General features: G+C 46.2%; 1 protein-coding gene across 5 annotated transcripts in view; it reads left to right on the plus strand.

The window, feature by feature from the left end:
* The first annotated feature begins 980 nt into the window (after positions 1-980).
* The window catches only part of KLHL25 (kelch like family member 25), a 33,076-nt gene continuing 20,703 nt past the window's right edge, over positions 981-13,353 (plus strand). Inside the window, exons 1-2 of one of the 5 annotated variants that reach the window (XM_077317447.1) lie at positions 981-1,179; positions 6,365-6,503. The gene's annotated coding sequence lies outside the window, so the exon portion shown is untranslated. Of the gene's footprint in view, positions 1,180-1,229; positions 1,350-6,364; positions 6,504-6,536; positions 6,557-13,353 lie in introns of those variants that run through there. The other 4 variants (XM_077317448.1, XM_077317446.1, XM_077317450.1 and 1 more) reach the window with 4 other exon arrangements.

The following is a 13,353-nucleotide window of genomic DNA, read 5'->3' on the forward strand; positions in this document are numbered from 1 at the left end:
GTCTGAAGCAGCACAGCAAAACAAAAATAGAGTCCAGTAGCACCTTTAAGACCAACAAAGATTTATTCAAGGTGTGAGCATTTGAGTGGAAGCACTCTTCCTCAGACTTTTAACTTCCTTGGTGGTCTCCCATCCAAATACTAAAGAAGGCTGACCTGAATTAGCTCCCAGGATCTGAAGAGACTGATAGCTAAAAATATCTGCCAGTATGTATGAGGTTTTTTTTTATTTTATTCATGTGCTTTTATCTGATTCATTATATTCTATATTTGTTCTGATGGACTTGGACTGTATAATAAAATACTAGATGTGACCCAGTGTGGAGAGCCAGCACGGTGAAGTGATTAAGAGGGTAGGACAATCAGGAAGGCCCAGGTTCGAATCCCTGTGCATGCCACGGGAGCTCCCTGGGCAACCTTGGCCCGATCACACTGTCCCAACCTAACCCACCTCAGAGGATAAAAGAGAGAAGAGAATTAGGTAAGACAGCTTGGGGGTCCATGGGGGAGAACGATGGGATACAAAATTATTAAATAATAAAGTAAATATAAATAAAATCAGGGTCCAGGAGCACCTTTAAGACCAACCAAGATTTATTCAAGGCGTGAGCTTTCGAGTGCTTGCACTCGAAAGCTCACACCTTGAATAAATCTTGGTTGGTCTTAAAGGTGCTCCTGGACCCTGATTTTGTCATTAATCCATTGATCCATCCATTGTCCAGGATATAAAAATCAGAAATAAGCTCAGGGAACGTTTCTTTTCCCCACTCCCCTCCATTGCTGCGACTGACGGCCCCACACTGCAGGCGTGCACCACCTTCAACTACCTCCAGGTGTCAACGCGAGCGGGAGGCGCCTGGCCCTTTAAGCGGCCGCCTGGGCGCCCCGCCTTCCAGGCCAACCCCTTAGCCCTGCCCGCGAGCCTCTGATTGGTGCGTTTCCCTCGGAGGCCGCTGCCCCCGCCCCGCCCACAAGCCACCCTCGGCTGCTGCGCCCGCGGGACTCCTCACAATGCGCCGCCTCCGGATTGGCTGCCTGGCCGCGGAAGCCGCGTCGTCCGCGCGGGGCGACTCCTTTGAAGCGGTCCCCGGAAACATTGTGGCCTCACGGCCCCGGGGAAGAAGCGGGAGGGCGCATGCGCGGGGCGCCGCTGGGGCGCAGGAGGCGGCCGCCTGCAGGGGTGAGTACCTGGCCGCACCTGGGCGGGCGGGGGGAGGAGGCGCACACCTGGCCGCCAGCAGAGGCGGTGGGATCGCGCCGGGAAGGGTCCCTTTGCCAGGACAGATGGCTTCGGCTCCCCAAACGAACCGGCATGTCAATTTCGGAATTGCTGCTGCTTGCTGTTTGGAGGTTAGGGCTGCATGTCAATTGCAACTCGTTGTGGGAAAGGGAGAAGAGAGTGGAGGAGAATAATAATAATAATTATTATTATTGTACTTTTATATGCTATTAAAGGCTTGTTGTAAGATATTATTATAATATTATTATTATTCATTTATTTTATTTATTTATTTATTATATTTATATACCGCCCTCCCTGGAGGCTCAGGGTGGTTTATATAAGAACAAAGAACATGAAAATAATAATACCTTTATTGGGATACAGCAAGGATAAAGCACATGCAACTGAATAGGATTAGGATCAGGGGGGTGGCAAACGTGTCATTGTAGAGATTTGACTTTCCTAAGTACCAAATCGGCATCTCTTTGGGCTGTTAAGGACTAGGGGCTGCGGGGATCCTGTTCAAGGGCTGGCCTCCTCACGCTGTTCTACAAAGGGCATCCAAGGACTCCGGATGGGACCCCCCCCCCCCACACACACACCTTCCAAACTGACTGAGGAACAAGTTCAATTCTCTCTCTCTCTTTTGGGGGGGGGGGTTGTCAGAGAAATAGCCTTTTGTTCAGGCTCATGGAAGATTCTCCAAGGCAGGCGAGCTTTTTGGGTTAGCACAGATAATCAGGTGGGGTGCTTATTAGCATCAAAGGCATGCCCTGGCTATTTTAGGTGTGTTCTTACTGTGTGGCTGGTGTGTGTGTGTGTTTGGGGGTTATTTGCAGGATGGGTGGAGAAGATGAAGTCCTTTTATAGCCTTGGCCTGCTCCCAGGAGGATATTTGAATGCTCAGCAGAAACCTAATTAATGTTACTCTCCAGTAGTAAAAACCCATTTCTCCTATGCGTCTTTGTAAATGGGGCCCTGGAGTCTTCCTCGCTTTGTCCACAGCGATCACAAAAAGCTTTTAAAACCCACATCATCTTCCTCTCTCTCTCTCTTTTTAATTTCCTAATTTGTTTGGAGAAAAACCTGGATAATTGGTGCCTGAGTTTGCCAGATGGATTGTGCTGAAATATATTTCCAAAATCTGGGAGACAAGATACTTTAGTGCATAAAGCCCTTTTTCCTTCCATCCTACAAAGAAAAGCATTTCCCAAACTCTCCATTATCTCCGTGGGTTCTAAAAAAAACAAAAGCCCATCTGCTTTTAGCGTGAGCATCAAAGGCTGCCTTTGCTAGCCAAACTCCAGCGGGTCACTGGACCTGACCCAAAATCCCACAAGAACAGCTATTTGGCCTTCCTCTCTGGTTTTGGTGTTTTGCATTTATGTTTTAATTTAATGATGTTACATATTATCTGAAATGCTGTCATATTTGCCACCTCGAGGACCCTACTTGGGTGGGAAAGCAGCATTACAATGTTGTAAATAAATAAGCTCTTATAAAAGTGTGATCAAAAGAAGACCTTGAGTGCAAAAGGGCTGGTTTGAATGTCCAGGCTGGAAAGAAACTACTTGCTAATATTTAGGGTTTATCCTCTTTGTGGCTCTGTTTTCCCCTGCCAACCTTCCTTCTTTGATTTTTCCCCCCTCCCCCTCAGCCATAATGATTTCAAGAAGGAAATCAATTGCTGGCTCAGCAGGGTGGACATCCAACACCCTGATCTTTTTCATTTGGCTTCTGCTTACACATCATGTTACCAAGATACCTTGATCAATCCTGCATAATTTTAGATTGCCGCCTTTGTCCTCCGTTGAATGCCTCCCTCTCTGTAGCCCCCCCCCCCAATCCTAGGCTTACAATGGCGTCTGTCATCCAGATACTGCTTTTTTCTGTATCTGTGCTCCCCGTTTACAAAAATAAGACCCACGTTTCTGGAACAGATGTCCAGGAGAAGAAGAAAAAAGTTAGACCTCTTAATTTTTCTATCTTCTACCTCTTCTTGTTTCCAGAGGGTAGGAAGAATCTGAACAATGCCTGAAGAATTTGCCAATCCGTATTTGTGCCCTTAGCTTGCAGAGATTGTTCTGAATCTGTAAAACTGTTTATTATTTTGACCAGCCTAGTTCACACCGGAATAAATGTGCTAGGCTTTAAGATGCCACCTGGGTTCCTGAATTTGGTTGCTAGTCTGGGTAAATGCAGGCTTGCCCCAGTGAGAATCATCTTCGACAACCCTGCCAGGTCCTAAATTTCACAAAGCATGTGGCTCCCTAGCCTGCCAAGCAGGTCTTTCACAGCCATTTCCTTATTGATATCTCGCCTTTCTTCCCAATGGGGCAGGCTCATGGGAATTATAGTCCCTAGGTGGGAGTTAAATGTGGGTGTGTATGTGCCCTCTGATGTGCCTAGAGGGGGTGGGAAAGGGAGGGGCCCCAGGTGGGTGTGTCCACAGCTATGATGCCCCACCCTGTTCTGCACGATTGCACCACTTCTGGGGTATCTTGAGGCCTGAAGAGTGCTTCAGTGGTGTTTCAATGGTAGCAAAGTTGAGAATGGCAGATCCAGGAAGAACACAGTTTGGCAGACTCATCTCCCTAATTCAGGAGTGGGTTGCTGGCTCATCAAGTTCTTGAGCAACACGTAGGTTTAGGAGCAGGACGCACCCAGATGAGCGAAATGCACAAGTGGAAGTGGCGCAGCTACGATTATGAAAGAGTTGCCGTACCATGCAAGCTTACTGTTTGAACATCGCAAATTCTGGATTTTATTTGTTTACTTCCTCAGTTTCTACACAACACCTTCCTGCAAGAAGGATAGAGGCGGTTTACAATAAATAACAATACAATTAAACCAATATCCACTCCTCCACGCACCTTCTTAGTTGCCCTCCTCCAGGTTAACTGGATTGGAAGAATCATAGACCGGGGGGGAGGGGGAGCCAAGGGGAAGACTCATAGAATTATAGAGTTGCAAGGGATCTCCAGGGTCATCTAGTCCAACCTCCTGCAAAATGCAGGAAATAACAACTATTCACAAGGTGGTAAAGCCCTTGTGTTCCCGGGTCTCAGCCATAAGCCGGGCGGAAGGGTGCTATTTTGCAGACCCAGCTGAACTTTGACAGCCCTGCCAGGGTCCTGATTTCCGCAGGCAGTTTGTTCCCCATGGCTGGAGCCAGGACCAAAAAGGTCCTGGCTGTAGTCAAGGTCAGGCGAACGCCTTTGGGGTCAGGTCGCTATTAGCAGAGTGCAAAACCCTCCGGGGAACATATTGGGAGAGGTGGCCCCTCAAGTACACAGAACCCAGATAACGTAGGGCCTTAAAGGTCATTACCAGAACATTGCACCTGATCCAGAACACCACATTTTGCACTGAGAACTTCAGTCTGAATATCAAATAAACAAACAAAAAAAGACATTGAGAATGGCTGGAGGCATCTAGGAATCAAGTCTCACTCATTTAGCTTTTCACTGTCCAATGGAAAGAGAAGGACATGGTTCAGTGGTAGAAGATCTACTTCATACACAGATTGTTCTGTGTTCGGTGCCCAGCATGCAGGTAATGAGAAAGACCTCATTCTGAGACTGTAGAGAGCTGGCAGGTGGAGTAGACGATAGTCACCTTTGTAGACTCTGTAGAAAGTAGCTTCAGTTGTCTCACGTCTGCAGCGCACCAAATTTCTCTCTTTTATGACTGCCAAAAGTCCTGGACTTTTACTAATGCCCAGGAATTTCACAGCATCCCTACTAAACGTGCATGCTTGTTTTCATGATCCTAAGGGCTAGAGATTTGAACGAATAATGGACCATTGTTAATTGCAATGCTGGATCCGCTGCGGCTGAAATTTCAATTGATTGTTTTGCTGGAGCACACGAAATTCTCGCCAGCCAAAAATACAGGCCCTGGAGAGAGTTGGCAGGAGAGCAGATTTGTTGAGAAGACTTCAGGCCAAAAGACTGAAGCCTGAATGTGTCGGCTACCAGGGAGAACTAGTAATTTGTGGACTGTGAAGGAGGCCGGCCCTTTAGAAGTACTAACTTAGGGCTTATCCGAGGTTAACTGCACCCCTTGAAGAATATATATCCAGTTGCTGCTTTCATCCTAGCTACACTGAATACTCTCTGCCTAGAATGTCTGCTCCGACCCATTTAGCAATCAATCACTCCACGGTGACCTTTAACCCCCAATCACGTTGATGTGTCCTTGCTCATCAACTTTACATTCCCATGGTGGCTGTTAGCACCGCTGGAGTTGTGCTGGGGCCCTCCTGCTTTGAGTCTCTCGCTTGCCCCTTTGTGAGATTCAGAGCCCTCCCTGTTTGCAAACTGCAGGGGCTGTCGGCTGAACTCGGCCTGCCTTGGCTGCTGCATCTCATCAGCTTCAGAGGCCCTAGATTTATTCCTCAGGGCCCCCCTGAGGTCAGAGGGAACCATCAGGAGGAGACCTGGGGCTTGAATCCAGACCTAATAGCCTGTGTGAGAAGAGTTATGCCCTGAAATTTGAGCTATGCTGATGCTTTATTTTGCCAAGAGCTTATTCACAAGTCATTCTTTTCTAATAAATATTCCTGGCTGTTGCAGCACAATGGCCAAGAATAGGATGGCATCATAACTGTATTTAAATGTGCGTTGGTTTATCAATATATAAGAGGGCCGGGGTGGGGGGTCACAGCCATAACCAGAATCAGATGAAACAAACAAACAATTGGCGGAGTGGAAAAACTAGTTTATTCTACTTGACAATTCCGACCTCGAGCTTCAAAGCTGCGAGATGGTTCTGGCAGCATTATTCGTAGAATCCTAGAGCTGGAAGGGACCATATAGGCCATCTAGTCCAGCCCCCTGCTCAATACAGGATCAGCCCAAAGCATCCAAGAAAAGTATGTATCCAACCTTTGCTTGAAGACTGCCAGTGAGGGGGAGTTCACCACCTCCTTAGGCAGCCTATTCCACTGCTGAACTACTCTGAATGTGAAAATGTTTTTCCTGATATCCAGCCTATATCGTTGTACTTGTAGTTTAAACCCATTACTGCGTGTCCTCTCCTCTGCAGCCAACAGAAACAGCATCCTGCCCTCCTCCAAGTGACAACCTTTCAAATACTTCAAGACAGCAATCTTGTTCCCTCTCAATCTCCTTTTCTCCAGGCTGAACATTCTACTCAGCCTTACCTCACAGGGCTTGGTCCCCAGTCCCTGGATCATTCTCGTCGCTCTCCTCTGACCTCTCCATTTTATCCACATCCCTTTGGAAGCGAGGCCTCCAGAACTGCACACGGTATTTCAGGTGTGGTCTGACTACCAAATATTCTACCAGTTCCCCCTGATGAAGTCCGTAAGGTTTGTCAGGTTGTTTTCATTATTGTACCTTTTTATTGCTCCCCCCCCCCCCCATTTTGGTATAGGGACCTAAGAAAGGCACTGCTGGGATCACTTATGTGGACCACCTAGTCCAGCACCTGGTCTCATACAGTAGCCAACCAGTTTCTCTGGAGGTCCAGCAATGTGGCATAGAGGCCACCGGTCTACCACCTAGCATTGCATTTTGAAGGCTTACTGCGTTTGCATATGGAGGTTCTCTTTAATCATACTGTAACCATTGACAGGCTGACTTCTCTTCCATGAATCCATCTAATCTGCTTATAAAGCAGTTGTGAACATCACTTCAGCCACTGGCAGTGAATTCCATTGGACAGAGCCTCTTAATAGGGGGATTTGATAGATTTATTTTTATGTGGTTTGTAGGCTTTGGCTTGCTTTTTGTGATGATTTTTTAATTGGTAAGGTCTTGTTAATCGATTTCATGTTTTATGATTTTTTAATATGATTTTGTAAAATGTATGCTTGGATTTGGGGGGGGGATTGTTGAGTGCCTTGAGCAGGCTTGGAAAATAATTCACATTATTTTATTAAATAAATAAAAGGGATAGCCCCCCCCCCAAAAAAAATACCCCCAATGGAGCGATGCCCATATGTTTATTTAATTATTGAGATATGTATACCCCACTTTTCTTCCCAATGGGGAACCAAAACACCTCTCACGCTGCCTCCATTTTAACTTCCCAATGGCCATCCTGGGAGATAAGTTAGTCTGTGAAAGGCCCAAAGTCACTTAGCAAGCCTCCATGGCAAAAGAGTATTCATACCCTATACTCCCAGATACTTATCTGGTATGCTGTGATAAATTTTGGACCATGGGTCCTTTAGGAACCCATCTCCTTTGTCTTGTCAGGCTTTGGGCCTGCTGTGGTCTTCCTTGGCCTTCAGGTGACCCTTGTTTTGCACTTAAGCACCGTGTGCTTGATTAAAAATTTGTATGGGGAGGGAGGGTCCAGGCCTTCTCTTCTTGCCTAGGGCTTTCAGGGGAAATTCAGGATTGGCCCTTGCCTATTTGGGAGGGAAAACTGTAACCAGTCCTGAATAAGGCGACAGGACCCCTGGGAGAATTTATAAAACCCCATTCCTCAAAGGTCCCTGAGCATTTCTTGGAGTTAGTTAGAAAGGCAGTTGCCCTGGGTTGGAAAGTGAGTCCTCATGCAAGGAAAATTAGGTTTGCTGATTAGATCCAGTATCTGGACCAAGGAAACATAGGTGAAGGACCACTAGCTCTAGTTCATTGAGGCCTTTATTTTCTTGCCCTGTTCCACTTTCCTGTGTTAGCCTCGGGGGAAATAGTTTTCTGTAGCCCAAGTTTAGGCAAGCTGTTCATCATTGTGAGAACTGCAAGTGATTTTAACAGCTCTATTTTGCTTTTATCTCAGGTTTGGTTGCATGTCTAGACAGCACCCCCTCCCTTATGTTTTATTTATTTATTAAAACATTTCTGTGCTGCCTTTCCTCATAGTTCAAGGCAGCCGTGTATAAGGGTATGTAGCTGAAGGAATTTTGGCGGTGGCAGCAGGGGAGGGGGAATAACCTTGGCATTTCCCCAAATGGGAAAAATCCCCAAATCAAGTCGGTGGCAGGAAGTTAATGGCCTGCTCAAAGGGTTAACAGCAATCTGGAATATCCAGGCTCTGGGAAAGTGATGGAGGAGTGTAATGGATAGATCACAGAGATCCTGTCAACCTGCAATGTCTGGGATGCATTTAAACTCCCCTGTTCTCCTGCCCCCAGTAAGGTTATAGTTTAATGGATGGATCCCAGAGATTACAGGCTGAAAGGGCATTTGCACCCCAAAAGCCTCTTCCCAATGGCACTCTGTATCTTGGCCCCCCAAATCCAATCCTCACATCACTTGGTGGACACCTTGGGAGGCATCCCAGCGAGGGGCACCCCAAGTTTGAAATCTCTATCTGGCCCAGGTTCTACTCTGCCCACACCTGATCCCACACCTGACATCTCCCAGAAAAGCACCTTTCCAAGGGCACTTTGTTTGTGGGTCCATAACTTAGGCCTGTCACAAAACTCATGGGCATGTGGGGGGGGCACGTGATTGTTGATGTGGAACACATCTTCTGCCATGTTCGATGAAACAGAAATAAGTCCATGAGTCCCGACTACCAAGTGAACCAGAAGTGAACCAATTGAACCAAAAATACAGATTCTTAAAAATAACAGAAATAACACAACACCTATAAAAGTGCATTCTCCCTTCTGGTTTGTGCCCTTTCTGTAGAAGTGGATGCAGTACATACTTGTGCAAAGTTTGTTGACATTCTTCAAACTGGTTCTCTTCATTCACAAATTTAACTGATTCAAACTGATATGATGGATTATGTTGAGATTTTTTTCATTGGGTGGCATTTCAGCTACTGCTGGCTCCTGTTCTGTTTCAGATAGGTTTTTTAAAAAGCAGCAATGATATTTCTTTGGCATTCAATAAAGCCAAAGCTTTAAAGGGTTAGACCTGCATTGCAGTATGTTTTTTTGGCATGGTGTTTCTAGTTGGGAATCAACCCAGTAATGGAATAAACCCGGGGGGGGGGGTGTTAAGCATATTGATGAGAGTATGCTTGTTGGACATCATTCAAGTTTTCTGATGGCAGAACGACAAGGTGTGTGTATTATTCTTTTGGCTTCTACCCCAAGCATTAGTGTGTGTTGACACCGCATCTTATATAAGTGGTTATCTCTTTGGGGCCAACTTGGCATCATAAATTTCCATGCAAGAATCTGGAATTGTTCATCTCCCATGCTGCTTTTGTGTCTCCGCAAAATGGTTACCCTTATGTGCTGGGGTGGACCACAGGATGTTTGGAAGTTGCAAGCTAGACATCCTCTTATCCCAGAGACAGGTGTTTCCTGCAGACACTCACTTGATTCCTCTTGGATTCTTCTGACCCATCTCCTGCCACAAATGCATTGAAGGAAATCCAGGACTGGCTCTTTGCTTTAGGGAAGAAACATGGTCAACACATTGGTGTGCAGCCACATTAGAGATCACTACCGGACTCCTTCTGCAAATGTTGGATAATGCAATTTCAGTGTGCCTTTGCAGCTCAATTTTATTTCCTCCCATGTTGACAATATTGTATGTTCATCTAAACCAGTAGTTCTCAACCTGGGGGTCGAACGACCCTTTCACAGGGGTCATGGCAGGGCAAGCAGCTTGGCTGGGGGGCATCCACACAACAGTCTCATGGGGTAGATCGAGATAGAGTGTTTGTCTGTCTGGAGCAGCGGAAAAGAGCGAGATCGACATGGTGGGACAAGAGGCAGAACTGAACTAAGAAACGCCGGGAAAAAAACAATTTATATACAATCACGAACAATGGATCTTCACGCCATTGGCCAGTTTCGATTTAATTTTTGTGAAAGAACACTTGCATAATTTTATGGTTGGGGGACACCACAACATGAGGAACTGTATTGAAGGGTCGTGGCTATTAGAAAGGTTGAGAACCACTGATCTAAAATACTACAACAACTGCAGTTTATCAGACTCCTTGATGTATGTGGCAAAGGCGACCAACTCTTCTGGTGCTCAAAAAATTCTTCAGAAGTTCTGCGTAGCTCCAAATGAAGGCAGAGAGGCCCACACCCAGTTTTGTGTTTCTTAAATTATGAATGGGGAAACGCCCTGACTAGTAAGACTCTGTTTACCCAAGGACTTGGTTGCGCATGCAGTCCTTTCTCTTTTGCAAGCGGTTGTCACTGATCTACAACTTAAAAATGGAGGCTTCAGGAACTTTGCTGTCAACATGCTAAGTATGTGTTTCTATTTTTACTTCTTTTCCAAGCATTGTTTACTGGAAGGGCTAATTAGTAACAAACGTACCTTTTTAGGACCAGCCAGCTTCAGTGGTGGCACAGGGAGGGAATGTGTCCCTGCACGGAAAACTCTGTGGAAGGTATTCAATTTGATGTTCTTCTTGCAGGCCAGCAGGGAATGTGGTTTCTTGAACTGGCTTAATGGGAACGTCCACTTAGAGACTACAAGTTTCTATAGTGCTTGGGCACATGATTTAGTGTAACCCACTTTGTCTGGCCCTCTTGCAGGGGCATTCTGAGGAAATGAAGGGAGTTCTGAGGGATAAAGGGGAGAGAGATGCCATCTTGGGCTTCTTGGTGGGTGCTCCTGCAGTTCTTCGGAGATGCCTTCTCCAGCTTCACTGTCACCCAGATGGCTTCTCTTCCTTTGCTCACTTTCACCGTCATCAATAACTTGCCTAGAAGCAAAAGAAAATCAAGGGATTTTGTTTAAAATGTCTCCAGTGTCAATAGTGCCACACTTGTCCTTAAGAGATTTTCAAGTGATCACAGCTGGAGACTTCAAGCTTCCTAAAACTCTCCCTTACATCTGAGCAAGACCACTCAAGTGGGATCTGTCTTACGCAGTCCAGCCAAGATTCAAAATCATCTTCGCTGTTCCTAGTTTCACAAAACGTCCTAAGTCATAATATTATTTCATAACCTCTTTAAGTTCTTTCCCCCGTTGCTTCTGTCCTTGTCTCAGGCAGGGAGGCAGAAGTCCATGGGAAGGCTGTTACATTCAAAATGCCTTGAGTAGTCTCCACTGACTTTGACAGGGGAAGCTTGCTAGAAAAACCTGCTTGGGAGGAAACGTCAGATTTTGATCTGAAGAACAAGGCTGAGCTAAATCAGCATCCATTCACTTTCCTTTAATTTTGGAAGGTAGCTGTGAAGGAGGGATATCCACACAGCTTTCTGTGATCTTTTCTGGGGAACCCAGTCAATTGGATGTTATTAAGTGTTGAATTCTTGGTCTCAACTGTAGGGCTGGCAGGCAGCCCTGCAGAACTGATTAAGGTCCCACAGGGTCCTGATCTTGGTAGAGCATTCCACCTGGCCCTAGTTCCACCTGGCCAGGGACCCTGAGGAGATTTTGGTCCTCTGACTGTAGTATTCTTTGAGGGACATAAAAGCAGTCCTGCAGATATGCCAGTCCCAGATGGTTTAGGGCTTTAAAGGTCCACACCATGACTTTGAATCTGAAATAAATTCCAAAAAGGTTGCGTCATTTCCACACTAGCTTGACAGACAATCAGTCATCTACATGTACTATAAATACCTAGTTATGCACTTTAAGAATAGCTTTAAGGCAGGGGTAGTCAAACTGCGGCCCTCCAGATGTCCATGGACTACAATTCCCAGGAGCCCCCTGCCAGCATTCGCTGGCAGGGGGCTCCTGGGAATTGTAGTCCATGGACATCTGGAGGGCCGCAGTTTGACTACCCCTGCTTTAAGGGGATTTCCAGTAGCATCCAGAAATGTGGACCTACTGGGAGTGCATCTGTATAAATACATCTTTACGCCCACGGACTGGCACTGAATTGTCAAGGGTGGTGCTGATGGAAAACTTTATTGCCTCCTTTCATCTGTTTGTGTCCTCTGCCTTTTGGTTTGCTCAGTAAGGTTTGCCCTTTGCTCCCCAACCTTGCTCATGGTTGCCTGCCATTGTTCCTGATCCCAGCCGCCTTCCACCCACCGCCTCTGCTTCCTAATCTCCAGTGGGAGTTCATGGATTCATCACATCCTCTACTTGTGGCTCCGCCTCTTTCTCACAAAAATGGCCAGGAGGCTGCATCAGTTGCTTTGGCTGTCATCGAAAACCAGGGATTACCAGGGTGCCTCCTTGCCGCCCATGCAGTAATCATATGATGACAAACATCTTAGCTTCTGGAAACGCCTGTCGTTAAGGAAATAGAATACTTATAGTTATTACCAGATGGGTAATCTGACACTTCTTCTTCTTGATAGGCGCCTACCCCCTGTGGAGGAGAAGTTTTACCAGGCATCTATCTATTCCCATGGAAAGTAAAGGATCCCTGGACTCTGAGACACAAAACAATTATGGGATGAGGGGCTGTTTTATTACCTGCTGTGGAGTCAATTGGTTAATCATGGATTAGTACAAACTATAATGAGGAGGTTTGCCTGATATATAAGGCTTTATAAGGTCATCTTTTACTTGGGATCAACTGGATGAAAGAAACATTGTAAAGGAAATAATGTCAAGATTAATGATTAATGGACAGATGCCTACATTAAACTGTTGAGGGAGTCCCAGAAGGGAGGGGAGGGGGGGAGTCCCAGAAGGATATGCGAGGCCCTGTATCCTAAAACTCAGTTCTATCAATGCCTTTGATCACATCAAAATCACAAGATGTCATAGTCCCATTGTATACGGCACTGGTCAGACCACACCTGGAGTACTGTGTGCAGTTCTGGAGGCCTCACTTCAAGAAGGACGTAGATAAAATTGAAAGGGTACAGAGGAGAGCGACGAAGATGATCTGGGGCCAAGAGACCAAGCCCTATGAAGATAGGTTGAGGGACCTGGAAATGTTCAGCCTGGAGAAAAGGAGGTTGAGAGGGGACATGATAGCCCTCTTTAAGTATTTGAAAGGTTGTCACTTGGAGGAGGGCAGGATGCTGTTTCCGTTGGCTGCAGAGGAGAGGACACGCAGTAATGGGTTTAAACTTCAAGTACAACGATATAGGCTAGATATCAGGAAAAAGTTTTTCACAGTCAGAGTAGTTCAGCAGTGGAATAGGCTGCCTAAGGAAGTGGTGAGCTCCCCCTCACTGGAAGTCTTCAAGCAAAGGTTGGATACACACTTTTCTTGGATGCTTTAGGATGCTTAGGGCTAATCCTGCGTTGAGCAGGGGGTTGGACTAGATGGCCTGTATGGCCCCTTCCAACTCTATGATTCTATGATTCTATGAGTGTA

The sequence above is a fragment of the Paroedura picta genome, chromosome 18, assembly GCF_049243985.1.
Source record: "Paroedura picta isolate Pp20150507F chromosome 18, Ppicta_v3.0, whole genome shotgun sequence".
Classification (NCBI taxonomy): domain Eukaryota; kingdom Metazoa; phylum Chordata; class Lepidosauria; order Squamata; family Gekkonidae; genus Paroedura; species Paroedura picta.